We start from the raw sequence: 17,354 nt of genomic DNA, 5'->3' as shown, positions 1-17,354 counted from the left end.
CACACACACAAACACATACAGAACATTACATACAGGGGTAGAAAAATATTACAATAGTTTATAAGTCAGGGGAGAATAGTCACTTGAGAAGAGGGAAAAACTACTAGTCCACTCAATATTAAAGATATGATAGACATATTATATATACAAAACAATGTATCTGCATACAAAATAGTTTTCTATACATTGAAACTATATTTCTATTATCAAACATTGCATTGATTTGCTGTCCCTGAGAACATACCCATTGAAAAACTCTTGAGTATTGTTTATTTTCTTTGCTGTGGCCAATTACGGACTTATATAAATAAGATATTGTGCAGAATGTAGCCATGTGAGGATTCTGAATAATGCTGGATAGTAGAGATGTGCAGAGGTTTTCTGAACCTCTAAATGCGGAAGAAGGCGGCCCTTCTTCGTGCCACTTGGCTATTTTCGTTGCCTAATTAATTCTTGTCCAACAGTAACAAACTGTGTTTGCACAGATTTTAGCGTGTAGCACAAGACTGAATTAAAAAAATAAGTAAATAATAAACTATGTATGATTAAAAATTTTGTGGGAAATATGATGTAAAGTGGGTATCCCTTTAAGTATTAACACGCAGTGGCCCCTTTAACTTTTTTTTTTTTACACTTGACATCTCAGTTAGTGATATTTGAGGTCTGCAATTGAGAAACATTGTGTTAAAGAGACATAAAACTCAAACAATTTCTAATCTGCAAAAGAGCAATAATTTACCATGTTACAAATATACCCTTTCCAACGAAAAAGGTAATGATATAGCTGTTTATTTTGAAATACGTTTTTTTTTTTTTTTTTTTTTTTAGCTCAGTATGCAATCAAATATTCTCTTTCATTAAAAAAAAACAAAGTTTTTTTTTAACCCCTTAACGATACGTCGCTGGTCTTTCTATGGGGGTGAATTTTTCAACAGCGCGGTCTCGCGCAGCAAGAATGAAGAAAATTTGATAAAAGAAATACATTAGAAAGTTCTTTAGAATTGTATGCTCTATACACATGTAGATAAAAATGTTAACACTAAAACAGTGATACCTAACAAGAAGCATTTTTGCCAATTTGTGTATATTGCAGATAATTTTCTATTCAAAGATGTAATTCATCTATATGTCCCTTTAAAATAAATTAGGATACACACACAAATATTTACTTGGTTTGTTCATAAGCTCCATAGAATAACAGAAATATGAGCGGCTTCTCACTGGGATACCCACAATTCTAATAAGAGCGTTTTTTTCTTACAAGTCTGCCTGTAGCTAATAACACAAACGTTGGAATGCTCTGCACAATACCTGACGTTCTATACATTTTTCATACACAATAAAGCAGAACCAAACAAATACCAGGGAAGAGACTGTACAAGTTCAAAAGGTTGTTTTTTTCCAACCAGTAAATAAAATAACAGAAGTTATGCAATCTTGTCATGAAGCAAGAATTTTTCTTCCAATGCTCTGGACGCTTTTCAAAAAAGCAGGCGGTTTTAGCTATTTCTTTAATCCTTTGATTAAAAAATAAATAAATAGTAGGTTGTAAAGTACTTGTTTACTTGCTAAGTGCAAAGCTAGATACGATATGACTCAGAAATGGAGATGTTAAAGGGACAGTAAAGCCTTTAACATGCAATTTTAAAGAACTTTCAATTGTACTTCTGTTACCTAATTTGTTTTTGTTCTCTTGGGTATCCTGTGTGGAAAAGCATAACTAGTTAGGCTCAGGAGCAACAATACATGACTACAAATATACGCCTCTTGTCTGACTCATCAGATGTGTTCAAATAGTTCCAAGTATTGCATTGTCGCTTCTTCAACAAATGATTCCAAGAGAATGAAGTAAATTTAAAAATAGAAGTAAATTGGAAAGTTGTTTAAAATTGTACGTTCCATCTGAATTATGAAATAATTTGTTTTGGGTTTCATGTCCATTTAAAGAGACAGTAAAGTCGAAAATTAAACTTTCATGATTCAGATTGATCAAGTAATTTTTACCAACCTTCCAGTTTATGTCTGATTTAATTTGCTTCATTCTCTTGCTATCCTTTGCTAAAAAGCATACCTAGATAGGCTCAGTAGCATCAATGCACTACTGAGAGCTAGTTGCTGATTGGTAGTAGCTGCATATATATATATTGTTGCTCCTTCAGTAAAGGATACCTAAAGAATTAATTACATTTGTTTAAAATTGAATGCGTTGTGTGAACTATAAACAATTTATTCTGTATCACATATTTTTAAACATGTTTGATAGCTGTTCTTTCATATATATATTATGGAACAATTTTGAGTAATATGTCCCTTTAATTAAACATTTTATAGGGAATGCACTTGAGTGTAATATCTTTTGACTGTGACATGTTACCTTCTACCATTTCTCAATAGATGAAATATGTTCCCTTCATTACTAAAAGAAGGAAATACAAACCATAGATCATCCCCATAATGAGTCAGCCTGCAGTCAGTACCACACAATAACAAATACTCAGTATATAGTACCATGACTTTGTAACAGGATGGAAAACAAGAAACTTAACACTTTCTAAATGACCTTATGAGATAACCTCTTGTGTGCAGACAGCCAGTGATTGTATAGGAAGACAGGCTAAAGCATTTATCATTCGCAGTCATACTTCACTTTCTAGTTCTGCAGCATATTTGTATAACCCAACCAACAGAATTATGCACAGCACAACAAAAAGCCAATTGTAGCTATGTAGAGTGCACATTCTGGGTTAGTATGTGAACAATGTAAAGGAAATCCTGATGCCGATATAAAATGCGGTAATCCATTAATTGCTTGTGTGTAGTAAAGCAGCTTTACAATACTTCATTATTTATTTTGCCCCCTTTTTTTTAGGAATTTATGACTGAGAATGTGGATTTACCACTCCTGAAAACTGAAAGAGCGTGTCAGGCTTTACAAGCCTAAATGCCAAATAGCTCCCCCTAATTTGCAGTTTGATGTCTTATCTTTTCTGCTGAACAAAACAATTACAGATCACCTCCTCCCAATAAAAAAAAGTAGTAGGTGGAGTATGACTATTGAAAAATGATTGCAGCAAACACAGTGTTAATCTGTTGCAATAATTTTTAGCATTTGCCGATTTGTTAATCTATTGGAAGACTGCAGAAATTTTTTAGAATTGCATGGTGTTTACTGCCCCTTTAAGGGTAAGGACACTCCAGACCTACATCTATTATTATTATTATTATCATTTATTTGTATAGCCCCGCCAAATATATCTATACTTATTAATATCTATATTTTGCTCAATGGTGCTGAGGGCCACACAAAAAAAAAGGTTGAAAAAGAGCCAGATGTAGCCGGAAGCATGTAGTTTAAAAAAAAATCTAGTTTTATGTTTCTTAGTATGCAATTAAAAAAATGACATATTATCAAATTAGTTTCTTTCTGAAGAATAAACCTGGGTAGTCTCAGGAGAGTGCACATGACTTTAGCATAAATTGATAATACAAGTAAATTTGAAACTTACTTAAAATCGCATGCTCTATCTGAATCATGATAGTTTAATCTTGACTTTACTGTCCCTTTAACCTCCGTCCAGCACAGAGACAAGTGTTGTGGCTCCGGCTGTTAGCTCAGACAGCAGGAGTCGCAACCATGGGGCAGAAAGCATCTGATCAGACAGTGTCACTTTCTGTAACAATCGGCAATCAGACTTCATATGGTAAGGTAGCATCCTTAACATATGAAGTCAGATCGCCGGTTGTTACAGAAAGTGACACTGTCTGTGTCACTCTCTGTAAAGATAATCCTCTGGTGCCAAGTGGGAGCGGTGGGAGGGAAGGAGGGAAATGGGTGGGCAGCTCAATGGAGGAGGGTGAGGAAGGGGTGGGTTCCCTACACTACAGCAAAAAATAAAACTGTTTGGAAGGGAGAGGGAGGAAAGGGGCACTACGCCACAGAAAAAATATGGGTTGGAGGGGGAGGTGGGGCACTACAATACAGAAAAGTATTGATTGCTTGGAGGTGGGAAGAGTGAGGAGGAACCCTACAATACAAAAACAAATATATATTTAATAAATATTTTTTTTTAAACATGGAGAGGTACAGTGTGTGTGTGTGTGTGTGTGTGTGTGGGGGGGGTTACAGGGTTGTTTAGGGGAATAATCAGGGAGGTGGGAGAATAATGAGGGATCCCCATACTATGCCCTAAACTGCATACTGGTAGACTGTCTGCCAGTACCTAAAATGGTGGTGACCAGTGGAAGATCAGGAGGTGTCAGATGGGAGGGTAATCCCTACACTGGAGAAAATATTAACCTTACCTGATTAACCCCTTCACTGCCAGAAGTGTGGTCCTTAGCTGAAATTACTGGCCTTCTAATTGCCAAGCATGTCTGCTATTTCTGAACAAAGGGGACCCCAGAGACGCTTTTACAACCATTTGTTTTATGACTGCAGTAGTTGTGTGTAAATAATTTCAGTGAAAAAGCCAAACTTTGCAAACATTTTTTTTTTTAAAATGATTGTATTTGGCAGCCAAATAGTGGCATCAAATATACCATAATGGCCCTAGATCAATACCATACGTTGTCTACTTTAAAAAAAATATATAGTTTGCATAGCTAAATCAGAAAAAACAAGACTCTATTTCTATTCAAACGGAGTGATAGTAAAAATGCTAAAAATTATCTTGTAAAGGTTTTCTCTGAAATTCCTGGCAGCGAAAGGGTTAATATGGGACGACAGTGGAAAAATAAAATACAAATTAGAGCAGTTTATGTTCTGCATTAGAAAGAGCTGTTATGCAAAAAAAAAATATAAATTCTATCAAAAAAAAACATTTACAGAAAACAAAGAAAAGAATTCCAGCATAAACATCAGGTTGACGATGTCTTTTGTTATTCAAATAAGAGCAGTGAAATGTGATATTTAGGCTGTGTCACACTGTTAGGCACTTAGCTTCTTTACATGAGGTTGTATTTCCAGAAACATCTAAGGCTTTCACTGCTGCCATAACAGTCTTTAAAAGGGTGTTCACCCCCATCCCTTTAATAAAAACAAATGCACATGGCTGGCTATGCCAGAAAAGCCCATGGGCAATGATCAGGGCCCTTTTCATTCTGCTGTCAGAATCACTTAGGGCTATGATTGTAGGAAAAGATTGTTTGTGTAACAGACCTTTGAGCCAATCGCGTCAGGCAGCTGGAGCTTGTGAGGATGTGTGTGTGTGTATGAGATCACGTGGGAACACAGCAAGTTTAGTAGAACTCCAGTCTCTGTCAGCGCTGCTACTGTAAACAGCCTCACTGCACTCTCTCTGCTTATGGGGATCAGCAAAAGCCTTGGAGTTTTCATTTTATTTTGGAAAAATGTTTCCTGGCAGCTTCTGGAGTGCCCCAGCGGCTGGCTACAAAATCTTAGTGAGGTGTAGATCAGGTGAGTGACTGTATCATTAGACTTATGGCTCTTAACCTCTATAGGTTTGAGATAGTTTGATGTATATTTATATTCCTGTGACATGATCACATGAATATACTGGGAAGTAGAGTGCATAGATAAGCAATATTTAAATGGACATTTATACAACCCCAGAAGATTATTTAATGTATTGAAATATACATCATTAAATACAAAGATGTGTTAGTCTGTTATTAACTCTTGAGATCTCAGAGCTTAGAAAGCCACTGTTTTGTACCCATGGATGATGCATTTGCTTGTCTGTCATACAAGCTTATGCCTTCAAACTCCACTTGCGATGTTTCATCGAAGTGCGAAATTTAGGATTCTTAGGTAAGGCTGCCCCATGTTCCAGAACAAAAATGCACTAGAGCAGGGCCTGTCAATCATCCTGAATGAGCGAGTGTCGTGGAGATTGATCTCACCACTTCCGAGGTGGTGGTGGTGAAGTAAAAAGAAGCGGTTTTAGCTTCTTAAATATGTGAAGCAAGCATTCTCGACAAAGCTGAAAAAGCTGCAAATGCAGCTTAATAAATGTACCCCATAGTGTGCTTAACTAATCAGCATCTCTGGTTGCTGCACAAGTGGTGTTTGTGTTGTGGTGCTAGTGAACAGTTATAGTTAGGAGGGAGTCATGGCGATTTAACAACAATAGGGATATGTAGACAATGCAGACCACCACCTGTACCCTCATCACCGCTGATTGCATTGACAGTGTGTCATACAAAAAAAATGTTCTGTGGTTTCGGGAATTTATGTAAATAACATGTAATTACAGTTATAGAGAGGATTATAATTATTACTGAACATAAGTGCAACTCACCCAACGTACACAAACCTGTTTAGGAGTTCCTCAAGCACCAGCGGGAGAATAAGTGACACCGGCGCTGTATTTTACAAAACAATGTATGTGCTTATTTGTATGCCCCCTAACATAATAATGCAGTAGAGCTGTTGTGTTTCTTGGTATTTTAGAGCTGCAGAATCTGTTGGTGCTCTACAAATAAACAATAATATTTTGAACATTTTCTAAATAGCTTTTGGTCACAGAACTTGGATTTTTGGATCATTATCATTGCAGAGCGTATGGCTATGAACTAACCTGACACACACGGTCTGTACAGTGTCTACTGAATACATAAATGAGGATCAGTGTATTAGACTTAGTACCTGCTGTGTGTGACTCGGTGTCTAAAGCAATTACTCATTAGACGAGTGTAAGGTGCACTGATCTGCCATACTGCATAATCCTATCAGAGCTAAACGGCATCCTAACCCCTCTGCTCTCCATACATCATGCTGTGCACCTTTAAAGGGACAGAAAACCCAATCTTTTTCTTTCATGATTCAGATAGAACATACAAATTTAAACAACTTTGTAGTTTACTTCTATTATCATTTTTTCTTTGTTCTCTGTATCTTTGGCTGAAAAGCAGGGACGTATGCTTAGATGCCGTCCCATTTCTGGAGCACTATATAGCAGCAGTTTTGCAAGAATGTTATCCTTTTGCAAGAGGACTAGATGTTTCATGACATGTAGTGCTCCAGATGCCTACCTAGGTATATCTTCAACACAGAATATCATGGGAACGAAGGAAATTTGATAATAGAAGTAAATTGGAAACTTTTTTATTATTGAATTCTCTAACTGAATCACAAGAAAATTTGGGGTTTTTATATCCCTTTAAAGGGACACTCAATCAAAATTACAATTTTATTATTCAGATAGAGCATGCCATTTTAAACAACTTTCCAATTTACTTCCATTAACTAAATGTGCACAGTCTTTTTATATTTAAACTTTTGGAGTCACTAGCTCCCACTGAGCATGTGCAAGAATAAGTGTGTATGTATTTGTGAATGGCTGATGGCTGTCATATGGTACGTGTATGCATTTGTGATTGGCTGATGGCTGTCACATGGTACAGGGGGAGTGGAAAAAGACATAACTTTTAAAATCTACTACTCATTTGAAGTTCAGACTAAGTGTTATTGCATTGTCTTGTTATCTTGCATTTGTTGATTATGCAAATCTACTGTGTTGACTGGTCCTTTAATGGAAACATTTAAACATCCTTGGTGTAGACAACGTTCTAACCTCAAGTCAAGTCCAAGGACCTGTAAGAACTAATGAGAGATTTTAGCAACTTCTAGTGGTCGATTTATAGCCAATATTGAGTTTTAAACATCATCCAATAGTGTCAGCATGGATTTCAAGTGATCCCAATCCTAAATGTATTCTGCAGATAAAGGGCTTTTTTTTTATTTATTTTTTTTAAAAACAAATAAAAACCAAAATTGGGGAAAACAAATCCCAAAAATACTACAACACCCTCTTGAAACAGTCTATTTCTAACATGGATATTTTTAATATTTATTTTTTAAATATATACCATGAATTTCGCAACCTCACAAGATTATTATAAGTGACACCAGATCGCAACACAAATCGCATTTTCAAAAATAAAAGTAGTATATCTTAAAGGGATAGTCTAGTCAAAATTAAAGTTTCGTGATTCAGGTAGAGCATGCAATTTTAAGCAACTTTCTCATTTACTCCTATTATCAATTTTTCTTCGTTCTCTTGCTATCTTTATTTGAATGTGAGCTTAGAAGCCAGCCCATTTTTGGTTCAGCACCTGGGTAGAGCTTGCTGATTGGGTGGCTACATTTTGACAGTGCTACCCAGGCCTGAACCAAAAATGGGCCGGCTTCTATGCTTACATTCTTGCTTTTCAAATCAAGATACCAAGAGAATGAAGAAAATTTGATAATAGGAGTAAATGAGAAAGTTGCTTAAAATTGCATGCTCTATCTGAATCATGAAAGTTTAATTTTGACTTTCCTATCCCTTTAACTGGACACTATATTGAAAAAGTAAACTTTAATTATTCAGATAGACCAGCAATTTCAGAGCATGAACAATAGGTAAGTGTATACATATATGAGTCTGTGATTGGTTGATGAATGTCACATGATGCTAGACGACAAATTAAAATATATTTTTAAATTTGTCAGAAAACAATCTACTGCTCATTTAAAATTCAAAGTAAGTGCTTTTGTATTGTCTTTTTATTATGCAGTTTTTGATTATGCAATTCTACTGTATTTAAAGGGATACTAAAACCAATTTTTTTCTTTCATGATTCAGATAGAGCATGCAATTTTAAGCATTTTCTAATTTACTCCATTATCATTTTTTCTTCATTCTCTTGCTATCTTTATTTAAAAAGCAGGAATGTAACGTTTAAGAGCTGGCCCATTTTAGGTTCAGAACCTGGGTTACGCTTGTGTATCGGTTTGCTGAACCTAAAATGGTCTGGCTCCTAAGTTTTAAATTCCTGCTTTTTAAATAAAGATAGCAAGAGAATGAAGACAATTGATAGTAGGAGTAAATTAGAAAGTTGCTTAAAATTTTGTTTCAGTTGATCCAAACCATGTATATTCATGCACAAAACCACTATTCCATTTGGAAACCTCTTGGGATACTTATTAACAATTCAAAAATGTCAGTTTGGCATTTATTATGTCCCTTTAGCTGTTGAATTTGATAAGTGAAACAAATTAACTATACTGAGTGTAGATTGAGATATCTGTACTTGGTAAGAATATCATCCAAACAAAATATTTACTAGCTAAAGCTGTATATAGCTTCCCCAACCTCACCAGTTACTGTATTAGTCTGTGCAGATGATTCACTAAAGCTGTATATAGCTTCCCCAACCTCACCAGTTACTGTATTAGTCTATGCAGATGATTCACTAAAGCTCTATACAGCTTCCCCAACCTCACCAGTTACTGTATTAGTCTGTGCAGAAGATTCACTAAAGCTCTATATAGCTTTCCCAACCTCACCAATTACTGTATTGGTCTGTGCAGATGATTCACTAAAGCTGTATATAGCTTCCCCAACCTCACCAGTTACTGTATTAGTCTATGCAGATGATTCACTAAAGCTCTATACAGCTTCCCCAACCTCACCAGTTACTGTATTAGTCTGTGCAGAAGAATCACTAAAGCTCTATACAGCTTCCCCAACCTCGCCAGTTACTGTATTGGTCTGTGCAGATGATTCACTAAAGCTGTATATAGCTTCCCCAACCTCACCAGTTACTGTATTAGTCTATGCAGATGATTCACTAAAGCTCTATACAGCTTCCCCAACCTCACCAGTTACTTTATTAGTCTGTGCAGAAGAATCACTAAAGCTCTGTACAGCTTCCCCAACCTCACCAGTTACTGTATTAGTCTGTGCAGATGATTCACTAAAGCTCTATACAGCTTCCCCAACCTCACCAGTTACTGTATTGATCTGTGCAAATGATTCACTAAAGCTGTATATAGCTTCCCCAACCTCACCAGTTACTGTATAAGTCTGTGCAGATGATTCACTAAAGCTGTATACAGCTTCCCCGACCTCACCAGTTACTGTATTGGTCTGTGCAGATGATTCACTAAAGCTCTATACAGCTTCCCCAACCTCACCAGTTACTGTATAAGTCTGTGCAGATGATTCACTAAAGCTGTATATAGCTTCGCCAACCTCACCAGTTACTGTATAAGTCTGTGCAGATGATTCACTAAAGCTCACATATCTCTAAGAGGAGGTATACAAAATACAATATGATTGAATTAGTAGATTTGTTTTAGTGTTTGCTTTTACTCTGCACACAGCATACTTCTGTAGGTCACGTGCACTTGGGTTCCTAGGTTTGCATTTACTAACAGGTGGTCTGAGTAGGCACAAGGAATGTACATTTAAATCATGTGGTTTTGATGTATCTAAGGACCGATATAGAGAAACTGCTTCAAGGGCCTTTACTACACTGAAACATATTACATGCTCAAATTTGTTAGAATATATCATTTTAATACTAGTCTATGTGTTTAACCCCAAAGAGGGCAGTGCAACAAGGTTGTGAAACTACCACTGCTAATTGGATCTGTGACAGTTTATGCTCAGAAGCAGCAGTTTTCTGGTCTTTATGCGTTTAACCTGCTTTACTTGCTGCACTGCTGGTGTTAATATTACATGCTCAGAGCTATAATGCCCCTTTAAACACTGTACAACCAATAAAAACCCTGTGTTACAACAGAAATAAATATTTTATGAATTAAGAAGATTTATCTGATGGGCACTGTCATTATGTCAGCACTGTTGCATAAGAAATGAATAGAATGTTATTTATAGGACGCCCAGAGTACACACCTGCCTCATCTGGATTATGTGTTATAAAGAAAGGTCAGGGGTATGACACATACACATTCCGTGTAGGAAACAGTGAGGAACGCACTAATGCAAAAACAGCACCTACTTATCCATTATACAGTGTCATTTCTGTATTACTGTGCCTAAATTAACCCTGTAAAGGGTTAAAGGGGCAGTCAAGTAAAAAAAAAAACTTTCAGGATTCAAATAGGGCATGTCATTTTAAACATCTTTCCAATTTACTTTTATCACCAATTTTGCTTTGTATTCTTTGTATTCTTAGTTGAAAGCTAAAAATAGGAGGTTCATATGCTAATTTCTTAGACCTTGAATGCCGCCTCCAATCTGAATGCATTTTGACAGTTTTTCAACCATTAGAGGGCGTTAGTTCATGTATTTTATATAGATAACATTGACCTCACACACACGTGAAGTTATCTAGGAGTGAGTACTGATTGGCTAAAATGCAAGTCTGTCAAAAGAACTGAAACAAGGGGGCAGTTTGCAGAGGCTTAGATACAAGACAATCACAGAGGTAAAACGTGTATTATTATAACTGTGTTGGTTGTGCAAAACTGGGGAATGGGTAATAAAGGGGTTACCTATCTTTTTAAACAACAAAAAAGATTCTTGTGTTGACTGTCCCTTTAATGTCCCACTTGAGCATAACATGGCCAGTCATCCAATTATGAGAGGAAGAAGCACGACCCAGCCAATCAGTACCAAATTTAGCTGTTGTGCTGTCATAGGCCCTGGGAAATCATCCTTAAAGTTTTCAAAACCGAAGGCCAGAGATACCTGGAGGGGTTGTGTACTCTCATTAGACAATCTTGCAATTAATTAATTAATTAATTAATTAATTAAAGGGACAGTAAAGTCACAAAATATATTTCATGATTTAAATAGGGCATGTCATTTTAAACAACTTGGCTAAAATGCAAGTAGATAACATTGACCTCACACACACGTGAAGTTATCTAGGAGTGAGTACTGATTGGCTAAAATGCAAGTCTGTCAAAAGAACTGAAATAAGGAGGCAGTTTGCAAAGGCTTAGATACAAGGTAATCACAGAGGTAAAACGTGTATTATTATAACTGTGTTGGTTATGCAAAATTGGGGAATGGGTAATAAAGGGATTATCTACCTTTTTAAACAACAAAATTCTGGTGTTTACTGTCCCTTTAAACATTCAGGTGGTATAGGAGAGGGATAGTATCATACAAAAGCACTACCTCTTCAAATCTGCTGCTGTCCCCCAAGATTCCGCAGCCCTAGGCACATGCCCAAATATGCACCTGCAACTAATCACCAGCTGTGGCCTGCAAGGCTTACAGCATCCAAGCAGGACTTTTGCCCGGGAGAAATGGACAGTAAACACCTTGTGATTTTAATATTAAATGTTTCATTATGCTTAGTAAAGAACTTTGCAAAATAACTAATTTCTCAGAACTGAAAAGGCACTGTTTAGATTTCTGAAGGCTAACACTGCTACATATATGTCCCTTACAGGCTTTAAGAGATAAAAACTGCAGAACAATGCACTCTATACAGTACTAACATATTGACTGTGGCTACCCTTGTCAGCTGCAGACTCAAGCTCATCCAAAAAAGGCAAATGGTGGGTGGAATTTGGCAATTAAAAAACAACTGCAGCAAACACTATGTTGATTTGTTTTAAAAAAAAGTTTACACTTGGCTGGCATGTTATTTTATAGCAAGACAATGGAAATTTATTTTAATTACAAGGCAATTACGGTCCGTTTAAACATGTTATCTAGCATCAGTAAGGCAAAAATGACATGTAATAACAAATTAGACCATCAGTTTTGTATTAAAGGGACAGTTTAACAAAAAAAAAATCTCCCCTTTAATTTGTTCCCAATGATCCATTTTTCCTGCTGGACTGTTTTAAATTGTTTACAACTCACTCCTTTAACCTTAGTTTGGCATTTGAAACAGCTGATTTAGCCTGTAGTATTCCCATTTATACTGTATAGAAGAGATTGTTCGCTCCAAGTATTGGGCTTTGGTTTACAGACAAATATAAGATAAGGAAGCAAGTGTGTGTACACAAAAATAATGAGATCTCGTTTTACCTGCAAGCTCAACCCATTTCAAAAGGCTGTTGTTTCAAAGCACAAAACCAGCTATTTCATATACACAAATAAACCTGGAAATGCAATTTCTCATACATTTTATATTCCGCAGCTTTTATAACAAGTCATTAGAAATTTGACAGTATATTGTCCCTTTACACTGTCCCTATAAAGCCCTTATTTTCCAATCTTTTAGGCCGCATTAAAACAATGTGAGATTTATATAAAAACTATCAACCAAGCTGAAAGACTTTAAACATTTCTCTATTTTCAAGCTCATTTGTTTTTATGCACATAATTAACTATTTCACTACAATGCTGTTTTAACTCATCTGCCTGTGTCCCGTTTAGCTGATAGGCACAATAATCCGCTGTCACAGACCAGTCTCCCCACTGTATTTTTCTACTGGAGACAGACAGAGATAAAATGAGACATGGAGCCACAGGCTTAAACAAGGGTCTCTGCCCCTTCCAAAGGCTTTAATCACAAGGGCAGCCAGGGCCCGTGCCTGTAAACAGATCCACGGATTAAGGATTTCCCTGTAACACGTTAATCATTCATGCATTTCTAATCTCAGAGCCCTTTGTACCATTGAGTTTGACAATGGTTTGTGTCTTCCATCTGGGTTTTAAACCTAAGGAGGAAAGACTGAAATGTGACCCTGGGTTATTCAAACAAGTCTGCGATATTAAACTAGTATATATGGCTGTAACATTCATAGTTCAAACTGCACAGTGACAATACATTAAATTCAAATCTATATATTGCAGATGAAAAAAACAGCAATAGACGGAAACAAACATGTTTAAAAAAAAAAAAAAAAAAATGTTAGGATTTACCATCACTTAAAATAAACTGTAGGCCCTTCTGTGCCGCGGCAGCGTGCTAAAGTCCACGGTGCTCTTTACCAATGAGGTGACGTTTCCACCTCTTTGTTAAACCAATAGCCATGTTAGGCTGTCAGAGGACACTCACTGCTATTGGTTTAGAGGTGAAAATTTCATCTCATTGAATTAGAGCAATGTGCCATGGGTGGCCGGAGCCTCTGACTTTAGCGAGGTGCTGCGGCACAGAAAGGGTAAGCTTAGCACTGTTTTTTTTTTTTTAACTGATGAATGAAACTACAGTTTATTTTTAGTGATGGTAAATCCTAGAGTTTTTTTAAACGCTCGGATTTACCATAATTTTAAGAAAAATGCTTATGTGCATATCCTGTGTGGGCCGTGCACCAGCATTCAACCTATACACCTTCTCAGAGAGTCAGCAGTGGCTTGTATGAAACAAATAATGTCTTAAGAAGAAATATACACACCACTGTCAGCTCTCTGAGAAGGTGCCTTGTATGAATACTGGTGCACAGGCCTTCATGGGATATGTGCGTATGCCGCAGAAAAGCAGTTATAACATTTACTAGAAGCCTTTTTGCTGATAAAAGTATATTGCAATAATGCTTATTCCAAATCAAAATGCACCCTTGCACATTTCATTTTTGAACTTTCTATCCCTTTAAAGGTACATAAAACCCAAACAATATATCCGCCTCGTGATTGGATCATCTGAGCTGTTCAGCTAGCTCACAGTAGTTCATTCCTGGACGTTCAACAAAGGACATCAACAGAATGAAGCAAATTTAATAATAGAAGTAAATTGGAAAGTTGCTTAAAACTGCATGCTCTATCTGAATCATGAAAGAAAAATGTAGGGTTTATGACCCTTTGGATTAAATTAATATTAATCTGACAGGGAACACATGCATGTGCACAAGGGATGCTTATAAGCTCCATGTACTAAAAGGTGAGTGGACAAGCTTCTCGACTTGAGACGTTGTCCACTCATCTTCGCAATATATGGGCAGCGGATCCTGTTCGTCTGCTGCCCATATGTATCATTACAAGCTCAAGTGAGCGTGCAATGCACGTCCCTTCTCTCGTGCAACCAATCGCGTGAGAGATGGGTCTGTCAATCACCCAGAGCGAGTTCGGGATGAATTCTTTTCACCACCTTAGAGGTGGCGGAGAGCGTAAGCAGCAGTGGTCTAATTATCGCTGCTTCTCACATTGCGGGAAGCAGGCATGCATATGCAAACCTGCCCCGCTAGGGCTCCGGAGCAGCTTATGCTGCTTTGTACATGGAGCCCTAAGGCTCAGTTGCTCATAGGCTGACAGAGACAATTCCCACAATAAACCAGTACAAGCCTTCACAAGCAGTAAAACACTAAACAGTTTTTTTTTTTTTTTTTTTTTTTTTTTTAAATTCTTTTTATTGAAGAGACATAGGAGCAAGACAACATATTCATATGCACTCAGAGTAAGATTACAGAGAACAAGTTACAATCAGAGTTCTAGGTTAAATGCTACATTATAAGCCTCGTTATACAGTATTCGCGTACTTTTGAGAAAGATGAAAGGCACTTATGCATTTAGAGGTACATATAGCTTATTCAGGCATTTTCTTATGTTGCACCCATGGCCCTACATTTTATAATATCATCAGAACTAAACTAAACTAAATAAAACCCAACTAAGCACTAACATAACACAACTAAACAATAATAAATTAAAATAAAGTAAACTAGTACCTTCTATCACGGGGAGTATATATATATGTCCCCCTTTGAAGCCAATGTGGAAAACCTCCACTTATTTAGAGTTTTAGGTTCACCGTGGATTGCAATACTGTGTAAGTATTAGGTTAAGGTACAATCCTGAGAGTGCTTGCAGGCCTCATACATAAACCGTTTGTAGAGATGGGCTAGTTCTTGTGGGATAAGACCTGATATAATATAGTTATTTATAAGTGAGGATTGGTATTAATAAACGCGGTTCAAAGGGGGGTAAGATGAGATCTATATAAGTATTGAGTATATGTATGTAAGCCAAGTTATATTGTGGTGGAAGTATCTTCTAATACATTAGGTGTCAGAGTACATGACATATCAAAATATTACTTACATTAGACACTTAAAGATGGTTACTCTTACTGCAGGAGAATAAGTAATAGCAAAACAAAAATTAACAGAATACTAAGGCAATACACACGTAAGAACTCCTTCAATCATGAAATTAAAACACAGAGAGTTCAGGGGTACGCCATCCCCATTATGCGTATATGAGGGGGGTCCGCATATAAGCTACCTGGTGCTGCCGGGAAAGCAACCTTATGCCTTTAAATTAATAAGACTATTGATCCTATGAGTTGATATGAGTGTTATTGTGGAGGTGTATCTGAATCTAATAGTAGGTTATACTGCCCAATAGTTTGCTTTTAATAAACAGTGGTCTGATAGTTGGTTAAGGAGGAACAGCTATGTATGACATGTGAGAGCCCAATCTATGTAGCATGAAATAGCCTATAAGAGTTAATTAAAATGGGCACTTGTAAAAACTTTTATTTGCTGGAAAATAGTTGGGAGTAGGATAGGGGACTACTTTATTAGAGATAACCAGGCCATATATGAGTTAACCAGTAGAAGAAATAGGTTGGTTTATATTATTATGTTCAAGTTGAGGCCTGAATTAGTCTTAAGCCAAGCCAGATGAGTTGATGTCAGATTTAATATAATAGGCATAAACTGAGGATAGATTAGGCAGGGATTGCCAATGTTGGCTTATTTTATATCATCAGTGTACACCCATGCATTATCGAAAAGGTCTTTCCAATATTGGTCTGGCATAAATAAGTGCAGCACATGGGGGCTACTCATTCTACAGGGCAGTTCTAGGGAAAGCTGAGCAGATCATAAAGACTCTATTGATATATGCAGAGTTAGCATAATATGAACTTTTGTCAAATAGAAATATGCACACAAATATTCACCCTAGGAGGTCTATCATGTAGGAAAAGTGTGATTGCTTTTGCCCTGTTTACTGTTAGCAGCATAGGAAGTATATTAGCTGTAAATAGTAGGTGTCATACATATTGTGATCTCAATGGTTATTGACTATATCTCATAGCAATCAGCCACGTTTAATTGACCCGATTCATGTCATGTGTAGCAGGGCATGGTGGTAAGCTTAGCAATTCTGAACAGACAGCTGATATGGCAATGAGCAAGAACTAATCTACGGCCATAATAATAACACAATGCAACATCAGTGCAAGATCAAACTCTGGGCAGCGTCTCTGTGTGTCATGGCCCCGAGTTAGAACATATATTAAAACCTCTTGTATACGTAAGTCAAGCCATGGAGTAAATCAGATCCTTCCAGCAGTTGAGTGTCCCAGCTGAATGGGGAGTAAGTGCTGGTGTATGCTTAGAGGAAGCAGAAGCATATACATTGAGAGACATAAGTAATCAAACAGAAATGCAACAAGCGGTAGTTCAGGCAGCCAGCAAGGAAACACCGGCCATTATAAGGCAGAAGGTTCTAAGTAACGTTATACAACATATATGGGGATCAAGCGGCAATAAGTCTCTTAGCAGATATATATTGGATTGTCAGTTATAAGGCAGTTATGCGCTGATTTCAATGGCAGTATGTACAGTTCAGTCCAGGCAAGAGGCACTAGCCAAGGTTCAAATACACTGGTAGGAGTGACATAAGCTAGTGAAAAAAGTTATATGAATGCAATATGGTGGATAGTTAATAAATGCGTTCAAACATGTACAA

The 17,354-nt window shown here is 36.9% G+C and overlaps 2 protein-coding genes across 3 annotated transcripts in view; one reads left to right on the top strand and one right to left on the bottom strand.

The window, feature by feature from the left end:
• C11H7orf50 (chromosome 11 C7orf50 homolog) overlaps positions 1-17,354 on the bottom strand; it is a 1,120,174-nt gene that overhangs the window by 367,886 nt on the left and 734,934 nt on the right. The window lies entirely within an intron of this gene.
• GPR146 (G protein-coupled receptor 146) overlaps positions 1-17,354 on the top strand; it is a 172,321-nt gene that overhangs the window by 125,724 nt on the left and 29,243 nt on the right. The window contains exon 1 of one of the 2 annotated variants that reach the window (XM_053694436.1): positions 5,261-5,416. The exons of the other annotated variant lie outside the window; for it this stretch is intronic. The gene's annotated coding sequence lies outside the window, so the exon portion shown is untranslated. Of the gene's footprint in view, positions 1-5,260; positions 5,417-17,354 lie in introns of those variants that run through there. 2 annotated transcript variants of the gene reach the window in all.

This window comes from Bombina bombina, chromosome 11 (assembly GCF_027579735.1).
Source record: "Bombina bombina isolate aBomBom1 chromosome 11, aBomBom1.pri, whole genome shotgun sequence".
Classification (NCBI taxonomy): Eukaryota; Metazoa; Chordata; class Amphibia; order Anura; family Bombinatoridae; genus Bombina; species Bombina bombina.
This window is presented reverse-complemented; position numbering and strand designations above follow the sequence as displayed.